Source organism: Protopterus annectens, chromosome 1.part1 (genome assembly GCF_019279795.1).
Source record: "Protopterus annectens isolate FY-2018-M chromosome 1.part1, PAN1.0, whole genome shotgun sequence".
NCBI classification, from domain to species: domain Eukaryota; kingdom Metazoa; phylum Chordata; order Ceratodontiformes; family Protopteridae; genus Protopterus; species Protopterus annectens.
This window is the reverse complement of record NC_056726.1, coordinates 1,888,514,641-1,888,532,708: the sequence shown is the minus strand read 5'-3', so window position 1 is coordinate 1,888,532,708 and position 18,068 is coordinate 1,888,514,641.

Here is an 18,068-nt window from a genome sequence, read left to right as displayed (position 1 = left end):
GGTATGTTGATGGACCCTCTTTTGGTAAGGGGATTACTGTTGCTGCTCTCCACTCTGCTGGAACAAAGCCAATGCTCTGGCTATAGCTGAAGAGCATGCCAATCGGTTCCGCTAGATCTTGTTTTAGAGTATTTAGTAAGCAGCCTGGGATGTTATCTGGTTCCATGGAGGGTGTGGTTTTGGCCTTGGAGAGGGCAGATATGACTTGCTCTTTGGAGATGCTAGGTAGTGGACTGATGACAGGGCTGATTTGGGGTATGTCTGGTGGGGACAGGCAAGTGAAATTTGCACCAGATCTGTCCAACAGCAGGTTGGCAATTTTTTCAGGTTTAGTGTGAGTAGTACCATCCACATTCAGTTCAGCACATAGCTGGGCATTCCCTTTAAGATTTTGGACATGGCTAAAGAAAGCCTTATGATTGTCTTTAGCTAGAGATCCTAATTTAAGCTTGTAATTGGCTTTAGAGGACTTTACAAGATATCTGATTTGCTTGTTAAAGCTGTGGATGGTATTCCTCCTCTGGTGAGTAAGCTCCCTCTTATACTTGGATAACAGTTCCTTCCTTTTGTTATATAATCTATTTATACTTGCAATCCACCAAGGTGGCCTATTTCTTTGGGAGGACCTTATTTTGATCCTTTAAAGTACAGCTGATTCTATACAGTTGTTTAAATGTATAGACAGGGCATGTATGTACTACTCTGCATAGCAGTCATTGTTGGCTGTATTAGCAGGTGAGTCTGAAACTTTTTATACCATCGTTTAGTAGGCTAAAGTTTGTTTTGGAAAAATGTTTTAGTTTGTTTGCTCCTGTGGGGGTGTCCAGTCTGATCTTCACTTCAAATGAGACATATTTATCATCTGATCTCACCAGGGAGGGCAACACACAGGGGGTAGTGCAATGAACCCCCCCCCCCCATATTGGTGAGCACTAAGTCCAGGACATTTAAGTCCTTTGTAGGGGTGTAGACTAGCTGTTCCAGAGCATTTGAATTAACAAAGTCCAAGAACCTCTGGGTGATCGAATTTCTGCTCATATATGTTGCCCAATTAATGGAAGGATAGTTGAAATCTCCCATGACTAAAGTATTTAGCTATATATGGATTGATTCTAGCAAGTACGGGTAGTTGGTGTGTTTCTCTTGGTTCATGGTAGGGTACCTGTAGCAAGAAATGATGTGGTAGGGTGTTTTACTTATTCTAATTGTACCTGGAGTAGCTCTAGAAAGTCATAGTGTTTAACCAGTCTCGATGTGCATTTGGATTTAATGAAGATGGATCTATGTCCACCTTTGGTTCTTTAACTCTAGTTTTTCGGTCTGAACATGTGGAAGGCATTGTAGCCTTGTACAGCTGAGGTGCTCTTTGCAGCCTTGAGCCAAGTCTCAGTGACTGCACAGATGTCAGTATCTTCCAAGGTGAGGAGTTCTTCCAGGGAGTGCAGTTTTCTGTTGAGGCTCTTAGCATTAAGCAGCATAACCTTCAGTTAGTTTTGAGTGGATTTCTTTACATAGGGAATTTTTTTTGTTTTGACATTGCCTAAAAAGGCACTATGGGTAGGGCATGCACCTTTGCCAGTATCCAATAGCCTAGAGGAGACAAGTGAAGACCATCTCTGCCAAAGCAGTGTAGCCTGTTGACCATGTCTTCACAGGCTGGCAGATACTGGATCCCCTTAGACTGATACCAGAAGCTAAGCCAAGTGTTGAAGTCAATCATTTTTTTTTTGCCTGTATTGTGGCATCATCCTGGGTGAAGGTAAAATGCTACTTAGTGCCAGAGATGTACCTGCCTGGGACATATAATCTGAGAGTTCAGTCATGTCTCTCATCATATAGTCCAGAGAGGTACGTCTCAAGTTATTCATTCCAACATGTACTATGACAAAGTTATAACAGTAATTGTTGTTGAGTGAATTTTGTGCGTGCATGATTTGACAGATCCTGGCACCTGACAGGCAGTAAACATGACTTTCTCCTTGTCCAGCCTGGTGAGGGGGGCAGCTGTGTGTCTCATTCTGGGATCACTTATGACCGGGGCATTAGGTTTTGAGGTATTTTGCCTTGGGGCGTATTTGTTGAGACACTTGCATGTGTGTTGCTATGTGAAGTGGGGTCTGTTCGGTTTCCAGTATGTGTGATCTGTTTGCACTTGGGATGTCTCTGGTCCTTTGGTTGGCTCTTAGTGAATACCTCTGCATAGGTGGATCTATGTTACTTGACCTTATTTTGTGTGTGAGGAGAGGTTATCTTGTTTATTGTTACATAAGAGGATTAATTCCAGCTTCACAGTATAGTTACATCTCTCACATACTGTATTTGATCGCTTTAGGAGTAAGTGGTTATCAGTATACATGAGAAAATTACTACATTGCCCTAGGATGCCCATGTCAATCAGGCTAGCTGGTGCAATGTTGGGAAACTGACTGTCCATTGTAGCAGGTTAAACCGTAAGTACTAGTTGGGGAGTAGACAAGTTGGATTAGCTTCTGCTCTAGGACTAACTCCATTAACTAAACAAGGGGGCTTATTCTGTTGAGGATTAGGGATGAAGGAGTGTGGTGATGCTTCTGAGTGCTCAGCTGAGTTGCCCTCAGTGCAGCAGTGCACAGCTGAGGTACCCACAGTACGGCAGAGAAGCTTTGGAGGGTTCAACTGACAAACGTCTAGGGAAAAATTAGTTTCTAGGAGTTTGTTACTATACAGGGCACTGCTAACCTTCGTTGTGTAGTGTGCAGCTACACACAAATGCAAGGCTTATATACAGGTGAAATTAAACAGTTTTAAACTAGTCTGCCAATAGGAAATCACACAATGATCCTTCCTCCAGCAATCCCCAGACAAGGCTATATCCACACTCTTCTACTGCAGGGATGCAGGGGAGCCCTTCTTAATGTAAGATGGCTGGATTTGAGTTCAAGTGTGTAAAACGCAGGCTAGATTCAGCAAGTTTGGATCTAGTCTATGCTATCTAAGTAATATTATAGTGCAAAAATTGTGCAAATAATGAAGCAGGCACAGACAGAAGAAAACAGTCAAAAAGGCACCAATTAATGCAGTAAAACAGTTAAATGCAGTTGAAAAAGTGCAGATAAAGCTCAAAATAAACTTAATTTCTTGTTCTTAGCATTGGGTGGCTAGGATTCAAGCAGAAGCACACTACACTTCTGGCAAAGGATGCCAAATGCAGAGCAGCTCTATTTAATTGAGTCAAAACCCATGCAAATGTGAGACTTGTATACAAGCAAAATTAAACAGTTTTAAACCAGCCTGCCAACAGAAAATCACACAATGATCTTTCATCCAGCAATCTCCAGTTTAGACAAGGCTATATCCACACTCTTCTGCCAAAATGGTGCAGAGGAGCCCTTCTTAATGTACAATGTCTGCATTTGCGTTCAAGTGTATCAAAAGCAGTCTAGATTCAGTGAGTTTTGATCTAGTCTAAGTTATCAAAGCAATATTACAATACAAAACAGTGCAAATAATGAAACAGGCACAGTCAGAAAAAAACAATCAAAAAGGCAACAATTAATGCAGTAAAACAGTTAAATGCAGTAGATCAGCACACTTCTACCACAAAGTTGCAGAAAACACCTTGTTAATGTACAGTAGCTGGTTAGGTGCCCAAGTGTAACACGACCACACAAACTACCTACAACAGCCCTACAATTAACAGATACAATGTAATGCAGTGCAATTAACTATGTAAAGCAGCAGCAGACAGTACAGTTTTTTGTTGTTTTGTTTTGTTTTTAGTACAGACACAGTATGTAACAGAAGTGCATAAAAAATACTTAGAGCCCTTTTATGTGTTTCCCAACTCAGACAGGCCAGACAAATACCTACTGCCACCAGATGAACAATCCAAGTCCTCTCAATGCAAAAACACAGTAAAGGAGTGTCTGGAGTGAAATTCTACCACAAAAAAACTTAGAAGATACAAAATTCTACCACAAACAAACTTAAAGATATAAATACAGAAGTACTTTAAACATGTGTTATTATTCATTAAAAGTACTTTGCTTTGCATAAATAAGCCAAGAGCCTCTCAATTGTTCAGAATTTCTAAATGCACTAAAAACAAGATAAGCTGATTAATAAGTCCTCCAGCCAATAAAACTACATGCAGCAATCTCAGGTGTTTCACCAACCTAAGCAGACCAGGCTACCCCCCTGTGCACTAGATTGAAAATCCACTGAACTCTTGATGTAAAAACAAGTTGCTATTTCAAGACCTTTGATTCTCATTTGTATTCCCACAACATACAAGTATATTCTAAATAAGAATAAATAATAGATTTTTTAACGTATTTTACAGTAAATCCTTTACATTGCATTTATTAGAGTGTTTAGTTTCTTCATGATAAAAGGAAATGGGAATGTTGAATATATATGTAATGTATATTTGAGAAAAGGGCATATTCTTAAATAAAACGAATATCACATGGCCTTGATTTCATCTAGCATAACTTGCAATAAAGATCTTGAATAATCAACATTTTTACCTTTTAGGTAGTTGCCATGACAAACTATGAAAAATGCATACTACATCCTCTACTATTGTACATCTTTTGTATCATCAGTGAGTAGGTTGACTCTGCTTTCAATTTCTTTCAGAGATATCTGAGATAAACACACTAATCAATATTGAACCAGTGCTGTCTCCTATAGTTTTCCAGTAGCCACTTTCCGTAGTGCTGACATGGCTACTCTCATTACAACTCTTATGTGTCATATGTTTAATGATGCAGCAGTCCATTTCTAACCTCATTTCTAAATGCCATTGCTCTTTAGCTTAGGGCTACCATACTTAATCTTTCTCGGCTGACTTCCTCTTACCCTTCCATACATTATCTCATCTTCAACTATTCTCTCTATCCCATCACCTGGAATTTTATTCTTCTCTACTTCTTTCTAACTCCTGCTTTCTATTCCACCTGAACTACTTCAAATACAACTTCCTATTTTATTGTACTATTCCTGCTTCTTTGACAAATTTCTCAATACATTTTTCTCCTATAACCCTCAGAATATCTATCATCTTAACCTCCCTAACTTTTCTCACTACAATACCCTCCTATATCTCTTTCAATACCTATCCACATATACCTTCTTGCCTTTACTTCCTCTCCTTTGAAAACCCCTTACTTCTACTACTAGCTCTATACAATATTTATTTCTTCCCTGTGTCTTACTTTCATTATTATTTAACTTGTACCCTTATACACTCAAAGCAAAACTAATATAGTTTATCTCTTTTGTAGAACTGAATCTGTTCTGCCAGTAATGCTCATCTCAAAACTAGAATTTTAGACTGAACTTCTATAATTTGCTGTAGTTGCTATCTATCTTCATGGCAAATTGTATTCTGTCTTCAGATATGTGTATGCTTATGTTAACTGTAAAATATTACTAATGTTGGAATTTGTATAAGTACCTCTGTAATATTTAGCTATAACTGTTAAATCCTTTATGTAAGTAGGGTGGGGCATGGAGCATTGGTGCAGTGGTAGCATTATCACCTCACAGCAAGAGGTTCTCTGGTTCAATAATTGACTGGAGTGCTATCTGTGTAGAGTCTGCATGCCCTCTCTGTGTTTGTGTGGGTTTCCTCCAGGTGCTCTGGTTTCCTTTCATGTTACGAAGACATATGTCTGGAGTGTTTCTCCCTGGGTCTCTGCTGAAAATTGACTTTGTTCCAAGTTGGACTTTCCCAGCAAACAAATGTTAAATAAAAATAATGTGTGCATTGTTTTTAGAGCTTTTCTCCCTGGGCCTCCACTGAAAATGGGTTCCTGACCCAGTAGGGCTTTCCCGGCCACCAAATGTCTTGGTCTTTTGTCCCAACCCCTTCAGTTTCCTTACATGTCTCCTGTGTGAGCTGAAGTCAAATGCCTTGCTGTCCATGTAGACCACATCTGCTAATACTCTCCAGTTAGAATCACCCATAACCCAATACTGGATTATGTTTGATTTACAACTTCTTGTGGCCATCAATTGTCTGATTTTACCTTCTAGGAATGCTACAGTCCTCTCATCAGGGTTCTGTCTATAATTTCCCTAGCTCTATTATTAAGTCAACAACCATGCAGTTCAACATATGTTTACTACCCCCCCCCCCTCCATACACAGGTACCACATTTGCTATGCTTTGGACTTCAGTATATTAATCAGCAAGACATTTCCTTGTGAGTACATCTGGTCGAGGACAAAAGGCTAAAGTGATTTTCAGCTGCAGAGATATATGGCTGTCCCAAGTTCACTGCAGGTGCAGAGAAACGCAGAGAACCATGCTCAGGCTGGTGATTTGGCTGGGAGTGAAGGCCTAAACAGACAATGACCAGCATGTACAGCTCAGGGAAATGCTATGGGTTTTCATGGCACAAGCAAGGCATGCTAATGTCTGCCCTCACCATGCATTAAGGTGAGGGCAGACATTAGCATGCCTTGAGTTGGAATTTCCATGTGCATATGCTTACATTAGTTCATGTTCTTCTCTAAGTAAATTTTAAGAGATTTAAAACAACCTCTGTATAATGTAGCAGGTGATGCAGGATCAGGGTGACTGGGTCTCCTCTACCTCTCCTGAACAATGGATAAACAAATGCTCGAGGAAATGCACTTGCAAGTACTTATTGAGGTTGATGCATAAGCAAGACAGTAGCAAGCTGAAAGAGAGAAAGAAGAGTCAATTGCCACTTGCTGATAGCCATGCTAGCCACCGATTTTAGAAGTATTTATTTTTGTTAGATAAAAGAAAAGGTACCTAATGGCTTATTTTTGCTGTGTTCGTTTTATCTTTAGCCTATTGGTTTAATATTTAAGAAGACAAACAACGTTCTCAGTAGAAAAAACAATTTAATGTGAGGAGCAAAGCTTTCGGATAAAATCCTTTATCAATACTGAAAATACAAATGCAAATGCAGAGTATATATAGGTCTAAAAAAGTCATATGACCGGCAGCCAAGAAGTCACATGACCCAATCATTAAAAGAAAACATGTAGAAATAAATAAATATGCAAAGCTAAAAAATGCAACAGCATAATGCATACATGAAAACAAAAAACATTTAAAAAAGGAAGAATGTATATTTTTAAAAAAAGGGAAGAATATATATTTTTAAAAAAAGCAAAGTTTTAACCTAAAAATCACATGTACAATCATATACATAAAGAGAAAATCTCATAATCTAGATCTACTCATTCTGACCAAAATAGGTTTAAGGCTGACAGTACTATTCAAACCAGGGGGGTGAGTCACCCATCAATCTAATTATCCAGTTGTATTCTTTAATTTCTAATTTGTTATTGATATCACCACCTCTGGGTGAGGGTGAAACATGGTCTATAGCTTTAAATTTAAATACATGCTGTTCACCGAAACATAGCCTGTGTTTATATAAAGCATTAGTGTCCACACATCTTCGGATTTCAGACTTGTGTTCTGTGATCCTATCTTTAAGTTTACGCGTGGTTTTACCCACATAGAAAGAGTTGCATAATACACAGGTAGCAAGGTAAACCACGTGGGTGATAACACAAGTAGCAGTTACATTGAACCTAAACAGCCTCTTACTGACTGGGTGTTCAAAGATACCTAAATGTTCATCATCAATGTCATCACAGCACGAGCAGTTATAACATTTTCGTGTGCCCATAATGCTGGATGGATGTGTTGTGATATTTGTAGGAAAATCTTTGTAACAGAGGACACTCTTGAGGGTTCTCATGTTACGATATGCAAAAAATGGGACATTGCCCAGCATTGCTTTTAACTCTTCAGATGCCATCAAGATTAGCCAATTCTTATGGATAATACATTTAATACATGGTGTTTTTGTACTAAACGAAGTAATGTATCTTACTTTCATCTCATTCTGGATGGACACATTGGGCAAGCCAACAGCTTGTGTTTCTATGGCGTCATTTAACATAACAGGGGCCACCCTCGACTTTCTTTCCTCTAGCACATTTAGTTTCTCATTATTTAAGGTGGTAGCATCATAACCACTGTTAGTGAAATCAGCTATCATCTCATTCAACTGTTCGGAGAAGCTAGGATCTTCCATGTTAAACCTACTGGCTCTATAAAATTGAGACCTGACAGTACCTCTAAAAACATGTGGCGCATGCATACTACTTGCATGAGTGTACCTTCCTGCACAGACTTCCTTTCTATGGAGGCTTGTTCTAAGTGTACCACCATCAAGACTCAAGTTGATATCTAAAAAATTAATAGTAATTTCAGATGAACACATTTTGAACTTCAAAAAAGATGAGATTGAATTGATGTACAGCATAAAATCATTCAAATCCTGTAACGTGCCCCCCCAAATCAAAAAACAGTCGTACACAAATCGTTGAAAGAACTTTACATTATCTTTATATGGATTCAAACCACTAAATAAATGTTTCCTTTCCCACTGGTATAAAACTAGGTTGGCATAAGTATTGGCTACCGAAGTACCCATAGCCACACCTGTGAGCTGAAGATACAAGGATTCATTAAAAAGGAAAACATTATTTCTCAACACCACATCCATGAGAGTGCATATTTTTTCAATTTTGTGGAAGTTGGGATCAGGACATGAGAGTAAGAATTCCCTCAACAAATCCAGGCCAATATCAGTTGGAATGACAGTAAACAAAGATACTATGTCTAGGGTTACCAAAAGGTACCTTCTTAGATGTAGAGACGCTTTCTCTATGTTATACCATTGCTTAAGCTTCTGAACAAAATCAATGGTGTCACGTAAGATAGAGTCACATTGACTAAGATATGGTTGAAGTTGATCATGCAAATAAACTGAAAGCGGCTCTGTTACCCAACCAGCACCTGAAACAATTGGCCTCATTGGTGTCAATGGTGTCACGTAAGATAGAGTCACATTGACCTCATTGGTGTCAATGGTGTCACGTAAGATAGAGTCACATTGACTAAGATATGGTTGAAGTTGATCATGCAAATAAACTGAAAGCGGCACTGTTACCCAATCAGCACCTGAAACAATTGGCCTCATTGGTGGATCAGTGAGGGATTTGTGGATCTTAGGGATGCCATATAACTGTGGGGTAATTGGGCACGGTACGGTCAAATAATTAAATAGATCTAAGTCTATGTCACCTTGGATCTGTAGGTCATAAATTACCATATTCACGTATGAGATACATTTCTTAACATCCAAAGGGGTGATTTCCTTAAATGCAGTGTCATCACTAAGTAAACTAGACATAGCCAAAAAATATTTGTCTCTATTCATAAGCACAACTGCACCCCCCTTGTGTTACCACCCACGTGGTTTACCTTGCTACCTGTGTATTATGCAACTCTTTCTATGTGGGTAAAACCACGTGTAAACTTAAAGATAGGATCACAGAACACAAGTCTGAAATACGAAGATGTGTGGACACTAATGCTTTATATAAACACAGGCTATGTTTTGGTGAACAGCATGTATTTAAATTTAAAGCTATAGACCATGTTTCACCCTCACCCAGAGGTGGTGATATCAATAACAAATTAGAAATTAAAGAATACAACTGGATAATTAGATTGATGGGTGACTCACCCCCTGGTTTGAATAGTACTGTCAGCCTTAAACCTATTTTGGTCAGAATGAGTAGATCTAGATTATGAGATTTTCTCTTTATGTATATGATTGTACATGTGATTTTTAGGTTAAAACTTTGCTTTTTTTTAAAAATATATATTCTTCCCTTTTTTTTTTAAATATACATTCTTCCTTTTTTAAATGTTTTTTTGTTTTCATGTATGCATTATGCTGTTGCATTTTTTAGCTTTGCATATTTATTTATTTTTACATGTTTTCTTTTAATGATTGGGTCATGTGACTTCTTGGCTGCCAGTCATATGACTTTTTTAGACCTATATATACTCTGCATTTGCATTTGTATTTTCAGTATTGATAAAGGATTTTATCCGAAAGCTTTGCTCCTCACATTAAAGTGGTTTTTCTACTGAGAACATTGTTTGTCTTGTTGGACCTCTTGGCATTTGTGTTTTAATATTTAAGAAGCCAGGAAAAGTTTTTTGTTTAACTGTAATTTTGTTCATAGTGTAGTTATGCAGGGAAAACTATAATTTTCATCATGAAAGTCTATAAATAGAATTCTAATTTTCATTAACAAATAATAACAGACATCAACTACAAAAAATGTAAAATGCTCTAATTCCTTAAATTAAAGTATTTGGGGGGGGGGCAATCGAGGCATTTTTTTTAATTTTTCATAGTCATATTTTAAGCAATATCCATAAGTAGCAAAATCTTTTTGACTCTTACCTTCATACCTTAATAATTAATGCATAGTTCATATATTAAGTGGTTAATAGCCTTCATAATGATTCCTTTGAAGTTTATATTTTAGCTTAACATTTTCATCAGTTCATTAGTGATCATAGCTCAATAATTTCACTCTAGTCTAAAAATAATATGCAATAAACTACTGTCAAGTTTTAATAAGAGAGTAAGGGCCTTGAGTTCAGTTTGAACATTAAACTGTGCAACCATGTAATATAATTCTTCAGACTATGTAACAGAAAATCAGTCACTAACCAGAATACATGCAAATATATTATGCTCATTAATGTTAATTGCATAACCTGAAACTTCTTGCCACAACTGTGAAAAGAGGATTGTTTTTAAATATTCTATGTCCTGCACTCTTCTCAACAACCACCATGCCTTCAGGTTATTTTAGCTTCCAGTCATCTGCATGTGACCAATGGATTTATCTTTTAGTTGTCTGTCTTCAAGAGGACAAGAGATGTACTCTGCCTTCTTTTTTGCAGACACTAATTGCTTTCGAGCTGCACAACCATTTGTTAAAGCAACATCTAACTCAGCCATCAGCTTTTTCACAGCCCATAACCTTCTTCAGTCGCCAGTTTGTTGAAGGTCAGCTCATTGTTTCACCCAAGATCTACCCTCCTTCTTCCAGTGAGACATTCATTCTTCACAGGAGAAGAAAATCTCATTACTCTTCATATAGGAAGAGAATCACTTGACAGTGGGGATCACTAAACTGTTATACCACTCATATAGGTATTGTTCTACTTAATTAACTTATTAAAAAGTTTACAGGGATCTTTATGCAATGACATGCATGGTAGCTGGCTAGTGGCTTAGGTTGTTGCCTTAGAACTCTTAGGTATAATCCTGACCTACTCTTTTTGTGCAGTTTATGTGATTTTCCTGTGTCTGTATGTGTTTTCTCTGATTGTCCTGCCTTTCTTAAACAAAGCTTGTTGATTGTCTACACTAAACGTTATACTACATATTGAGTTTACCTTTGCCTTATGACACGGTTCATGACTAGCATGAGTCCAAGAGTGACTAGTACACTTAAACAGTTAACAAATAAATTGCATTTAAATAGTTTGAGTGGAGGGATAGCTGTTTGTCCCTGAGACCAGTTCTACACAACATCAAAATTTATACCCAACATCTGTGGGATCATCAGGTCATTAACAAGTATTTATCAGTGTAGATGGTATATTGGGTCTTTTTAGATGGACCCTTATATTGAGTTACACAAAGAACATTAATTTCACTGGTGAATTACAGAAATGTTTTGAAATCACCTGTACTTTTGTAAAGGGGCACCTAAATGCCCCTATGATACATTGGAAAACACCTTGGGCTATTAAGTAGTTTTCATAAAGGATTATAAAAGCAGCTTGTGGAAAGGTTACAACCAGATAGCACATTCCCACATGCAGAAAACAATATAAATAAATACTAATTTATTGATCAGGTAGGCCCATGGAACTCACAGTACCTTTTCAGGGGTGGCAATAGAACAACTTCTGGTTAAGTGACTTGTGCAAGGTTACACAGTATTCAGATGAGGATTAAGGGAATTAAATCCTGTAGCACAGGATTTACAGATCATAGCTTCAACCCTCTATGCCATCTATCAGACACTTAGTCTCTTTAGATAACGTCTGAACATACTGACAATAACTATTCAGTACAGTCAAGACTTGGAACTTCTAATCACTTGAGTATTACTTTGGTCATTAATGTGTTTTACAAACACTGTATGAACACTGCATGTATTAGAAACAAATTCTTTTAAGGTGAGTACTCTAAAATAATAAAGGAACTACATTTCTTGCCGTGGCAATTCAACACAACAAGCACTGCTAGTAAGAATAGATGGAGAGAGTTCTACATGAAACTAAATTTTATTACTGATCAGTAAGTCCCCAATGCTATAACAAGGAAAGCTCTTAAAAATAGCTACCAATGGTGAAACATTCATTTAAAAGATAATTAAATAAGAAAAAACATACATGGACAATTATAAAAAGGTTCTCTGTTATTGAAAATTTACACAGACATAAAAATGAAAAATCAATACACAGGAGGAAAGTAAAGAATGATAAGTCGAACTATGAAAAAAAGCATTTGTACTATATTAAAGTTAATAATTAAAACTATAAATATTTAAGAAAATGTAATGCATATTGCCTGGGCAAAATCACTTTGTTGAAAATGGCTTAGTTGGTGACCATAGTAAACTAGCAGAGATATTTAATAATACCTTATTTGGAGTATCAGCAGGGTTTAATATCTCACCACATGTTAAGGTCTGCATAAAGGAAAGTCAAGTTCAAGTATTACAGAAAAATGACAAAAGCATTAAATTCAGCCAGACTAGGAAGAGGTACACTTCTGACTGTTTACATTTTTTTCTTGACATAAATCAGAGATATTAGGATACAACATCTTACTGATTTGTTTCAGTGAAGTTTAAATACTGGTCATGTACCAGATCATTAGAGAACAGCTATTGAAGTAGCTATCCCTAAAAGATGAAATAATGATAAAGTAGAAAACTACAAATCAATTAATCTGACAAGCATTACACATAAATGCTTTGATATGTTTTTGTTACATTTGTTCCTATTATTGGTAAACAATATATCAGACCTGTTCCAACATGGATTCATGAGTGAATTTTCTTGTCTTTCACATTTTTTATATTTTATAATAATTTGATAGGAATAATCATCAAATGCCATGTAGTGAATGTTATTTAATTAACTTGGACGATGGCCTTTGATATAGTACTGCCAAGGGATATTAGTGATTTAGTTACCTTAGCTCATAGCTGAGGCACTAGTTGCTTTTTATGGTGAAATAAATTATATTTTAAAAGAACAATGCAAGAGAAAAGGAAATCCCTGACACTTATGTGGGGAGTGAACTCAGGACCTTCATCATTTTTTGTTGAGATCACTGCCACTGGAATAAAAAGGAGTATTTCGACAATTAGGTACCTTTTTTCTCAAGAGTATTTTTTTTCTTTCAACTGGGAAACCTCCATGAAGAGAACACCATAATATCCATTGCAGTATAAACCATGAACCTAGTATTTTATTAACAACTCAGTAGGAAAGGAAAGTTCTGACCCTTGTCTGGGTATTGAACTCAGGATCCCCTATATTCCATGCAATCCTCAATACCTCTAGATGAGCAAGGTATCTCTGGACAGATACGTACCTCATTTCCTCCAAGACTCCTTTTAATTCTATAGTGATTTTTTAGGTAATTCTGTCATGCAATTAAAGTCAAAAGGTGAGATTGGTGTTTTTCAATATTTTTTAGCTCTGTTAGTAACAGAGGTAAAACACTGTATTGTAACATGGCTTTTTAACTGGTTATTGAATAGGGCAGGTACAGTCAGAGTGTGCAATAAGTTTTCTACAGACAAGATCATTAACCAAGAGATTAAAAATGTTTCATTTGGGGCCACTTACTTTTAACAAATTAATGACTACCTTGCCGAAGAGTGGGTATATTTGAACAGCTAAATTCACAGATGATTCCAAAGCAGGTGCAACTATTACAAATGTGTGTGAAACATGCTGACCCAAATGAAGACTTTGGCCAATAATACTTAGAGTTATGAAATACTGATGTGACATCTAGTATTAAAAATTTAGAGTTGTTCACTTTGTGTCAACCACTAGCGAATACCCTTATTCTGTTAATTAGCAATTGTTACCAGCTTTTACCTATATTAGTGATCTGGATATCATCATAGGTAGTGATGTGAAGTTTAAAAGTAATGCTAACACAGTAATTCAGAGGTGGCAGTTTATGATAAAGGATGTAATTGCAAATTTCAAGATATCATGGTATGTTGCTGAAATTCATTAATAGGAATGCATATTCAATACTGTGACTCAATCTGTATTTATAAACTCATAATGCTTCAGAGACTTGAAAGTATTCAGGAGTCCTATTCTTGGAAAATGCTGCCTTTCCAGAATACGAGTTGCAAGAAACATTTGGTTAAGCTACATTTACATTCTTGTACTTATTTTTCATGGGGGGGTGAGCTGATTTTGACATCCAGGTGTTTATATGATGAAAATTAAGCATCTACTTCGAGAGTCAGCTTTAATCATCACACTTTGTCCACAGAAAGTAAATGCCTGATGCTGCAATCATCAAGAAGATTTAAAAAATTGTAAAAACCTTCTCTTACACAGAGAAGAAGACCGTTTATGGAACTCATGCCATCTTATCCAATGTGCTATAAGTCTTTAAAGCCAAATTGGATTTACAGTCTGGAAGGAGAATATTTGAGACAGACAAAAGTCAGGATACAAACTCCTTAATGGCCGTTTTAGCCTTGAGATTGTCTTACTGACAATAACATTGTAAATGAAATAGTCTGAGCATGCTAAAACAGTATTAAAAGCAAGGGTGGAAGAGAGCTGTCAAAGTTAAAAGTCCCATGAATTACAAGGTCTGTATTGTAGGATTTCTTGCCACAAAATTGTAACATCGATACTGTTCCTGCACTGGGAGCATCAATATCTCCAGACCACCCTATCCCACCTCTTGTTGGGATAACCCACCATTGCTGTTGTATTGATCCTTTCCTTTAGCTTGATGTATGACAACTACACTGTTAAACTAGGTACCAACTGCTGCAAGTACAATCTTGCCATAGTGTAATTAAATCACAACCACACATACATTAGCCATGACAGAGCTGTAATGGACATCTACTTTGAAACCTGTAACACTCTTTGCATAGCTTCACAAATAACAGCAAAAGACAAAAATATGGTTAAAGCATAGTGTCTAACAGCTTTTAAAGCTATTAATTGATTACCTGTGCATTTCAGTTCTAGTCACCATCTATACTGTGGTGCATGGTGTGTAACAGCTTATTAAGCTGGTTGACACTTTATGCTCCTATACCTTTTTAAACTGGTAATATAATGTGGTAGCTAACATTCTCCATGTAGTTAAAAGAATAATATTTGTTTTTCTGAAAATAGCTTCATTTTCCTCTGTGCTCTCAAAATGGATTCTGGAAAACTCACCTCTTGTGCTTTGTTCTTGAGATGAGTTTCATAGAATACATTTCTCAAAGCTGTAACAAACTGGTTATGATTGGTGGCATAATACTCTAAAGTTATCTAAAGTTATCTTAACCTCAGATAAATATATCATGGTAAAATAATATTGTATAGCTTGTCCATATTATTAGCGCTCTTAAATTTCAATACTCGGCCTGCAGCATCACTACATTATTTGCTACTTTATCATCATCCTCATCATCAAAAACATATCACCAGTCTTCACATAATCAAAGGTTAGACCTACTTCAAGTTAAATATAAGAGAACCTATCCTATATTCCTTATAGCAACCACAAACAGTATGCATTAACTTTTTAATATATTCCCTAACCCTAAATAGAACAAATAAAGTAACACTAAACTGTTAATCAATAAACACAATACAAATATTCATTAAAACCTATATAAACATCACTCATTATACCAACCCCACAGAATAGTGCACTAAACAAATCATATAAAAATTATATTGTCTAAAAGAAAACAACAAACTGTGTTGTACTTAGCTTGGCTCTATGGCCTATAAGTATGGAACCCATACTATGACCAAGATGACCCTAGTAAAATTAATGACTTGTGCACTGGAGAAACTTTGTGTGGGGGTGAAGTTAGAATTAAGTGATTTATATAAAAAGAAAAAAAAAACACTTCTCAGAAGTTCAGGCCAAAAGTAAAGGGTTGTGGCTGACCAAGTTTGTGGACAACTGCAAACTAAGTACAACTATTGAATCCCCAAATGATGTTGGTATACTCCAGGAGGCTCTTACACAAGTACCTATGAAGTGGTAAGGGATCTGGGATCACAAGTTGACTGTGACCTTAACTTTGACCACCATGTGTCAACTGTAGTAAGGAAGGCTTTCTATGTAGCACACTTGATTAATAAAGGCATTGCCTCGAGAGCAAAGGACGTTATAACCCCTCTATACTCGGCACTAATCAGGCCCATAACTGAGTATAATTGGAGAGAACTCAGATGTTTCTAACAAAGAAGATCAAGCAACTCCAGCATGTACCTAAACAGACCAACTAAAGTCCCTGTCATTATTACTCTGTATCATATAGACTTCATAGGGGAAACTTATGCCTGTCGGCACTAATCAGGCCCATAACGGAGTATAACTGGAGTGACCTCAGAGATTTCTAACAAAGAAGATCAACGGACACCAGCATGTGCCTAAACAGACCAACTAAAGTCCCTGTCACTATACTCTGTATCATACAAACTTCTTAGGGGAAACTTATGCCTGTCTTACAGAGCAATCTCACACCCAAACCTAATGAACTTGCTGCACATCCCCAAATCTAACTGGAATAGAGCTGCCCATTCCAGGGACCTAAACATGCCCTGTGACTGATATAGGACATGCTGGAAGAGCAAGATTTGTCTTCCAGTAACTGTTGTGTCTAGAATAGGCTACCAATTCATGTGAAACAGAGCACCTCTATGAACTGTTCAAAAAGAACCTGGACAAGTGGCTGGGTCACATAAATTCTTACTAGGGATAGCACCCACAACCCTTCTGGACATGGACAATCATTACTAAATGCAGTCCTGGGTATTGACTAGCATATCTATGGTATTACATTGGGATGAATCAGCTAGGCTTGAATTGACCTCTGAGGTTGATAGCCAAGTAAACTCCTATGATCCTAAATCAGTGGTTTATGTCAGCTTGTCCATTCATAGGTTCATAGATTAGTACTAAGCTAACTGCCCTTGTGAGCCATTTTAAGCCTAGCCAATTATCCCTTGTGAGACTCAAACCCTGCACCTTGTGTTTGTAAGGCAAACACCTTAATCATTAGGCCACCCTCCCAACCCTTCAGGAGAAGAACTGTCATTTTGTGTACAGCTGGGGTATGCCCATGTGGAAGTCAGTACATAAATCATCTGGCTGCAAAGACAGGCTACTATATGGTAGTGGGACAACATAAGCAGACAAACATAATTTATTTTATGTGGGACAACATAGTATTTTTAGCTTTGACACCGGTTCCACACAGATAGCATAGCATACCTAAAAGTCTCAACAGCAGGAGAATGAATTAATGAGTTACTTGGAGATAAACAATGCTAAACAATGCTAAGCAGTGCCTTTAATAGCTACTCTTAATCACCATCATTGATATCTGTGCAGTAACTGACACCTAGTTCAAGGCAACAGAGAGCACCCCTGTAATACCAGGCTACAACCCTTACCACACTTTTCGGCCACCAAACCAAGAGCGAAACATTAAGGTGGAGGAGTGTCCATATTCACCAAGGATATTCACACCTCCAGGCTAGTTGCCCAACACAATACATCTGAAATTCTCCAGGTGCAACTAACACTAGGTAAGACTGCAATCCAAATTGTAGCTTGCTACAGATCCCCCACCATGCCCAGAGAGTCTCACTGCACCTTTCTAAACATACTGGAAAATATTAAGATACAACCAAACACCCTAATAATGGGTGATTTCAACTACCTTCCCATTAACTGGGAAAACTACTCGGGTACCAACACCTTTTCCCAGTGGTTCTTGGAATTCATAAATTCCAACACCTTGGATCAAGTAATCCATTGTCCCACCAGGGGCTCCAATATCCTAGACCTGGTCATTATCAACATGGGAGATAAATGCTCCACACCAGTGGTCACCCACTCATTGGT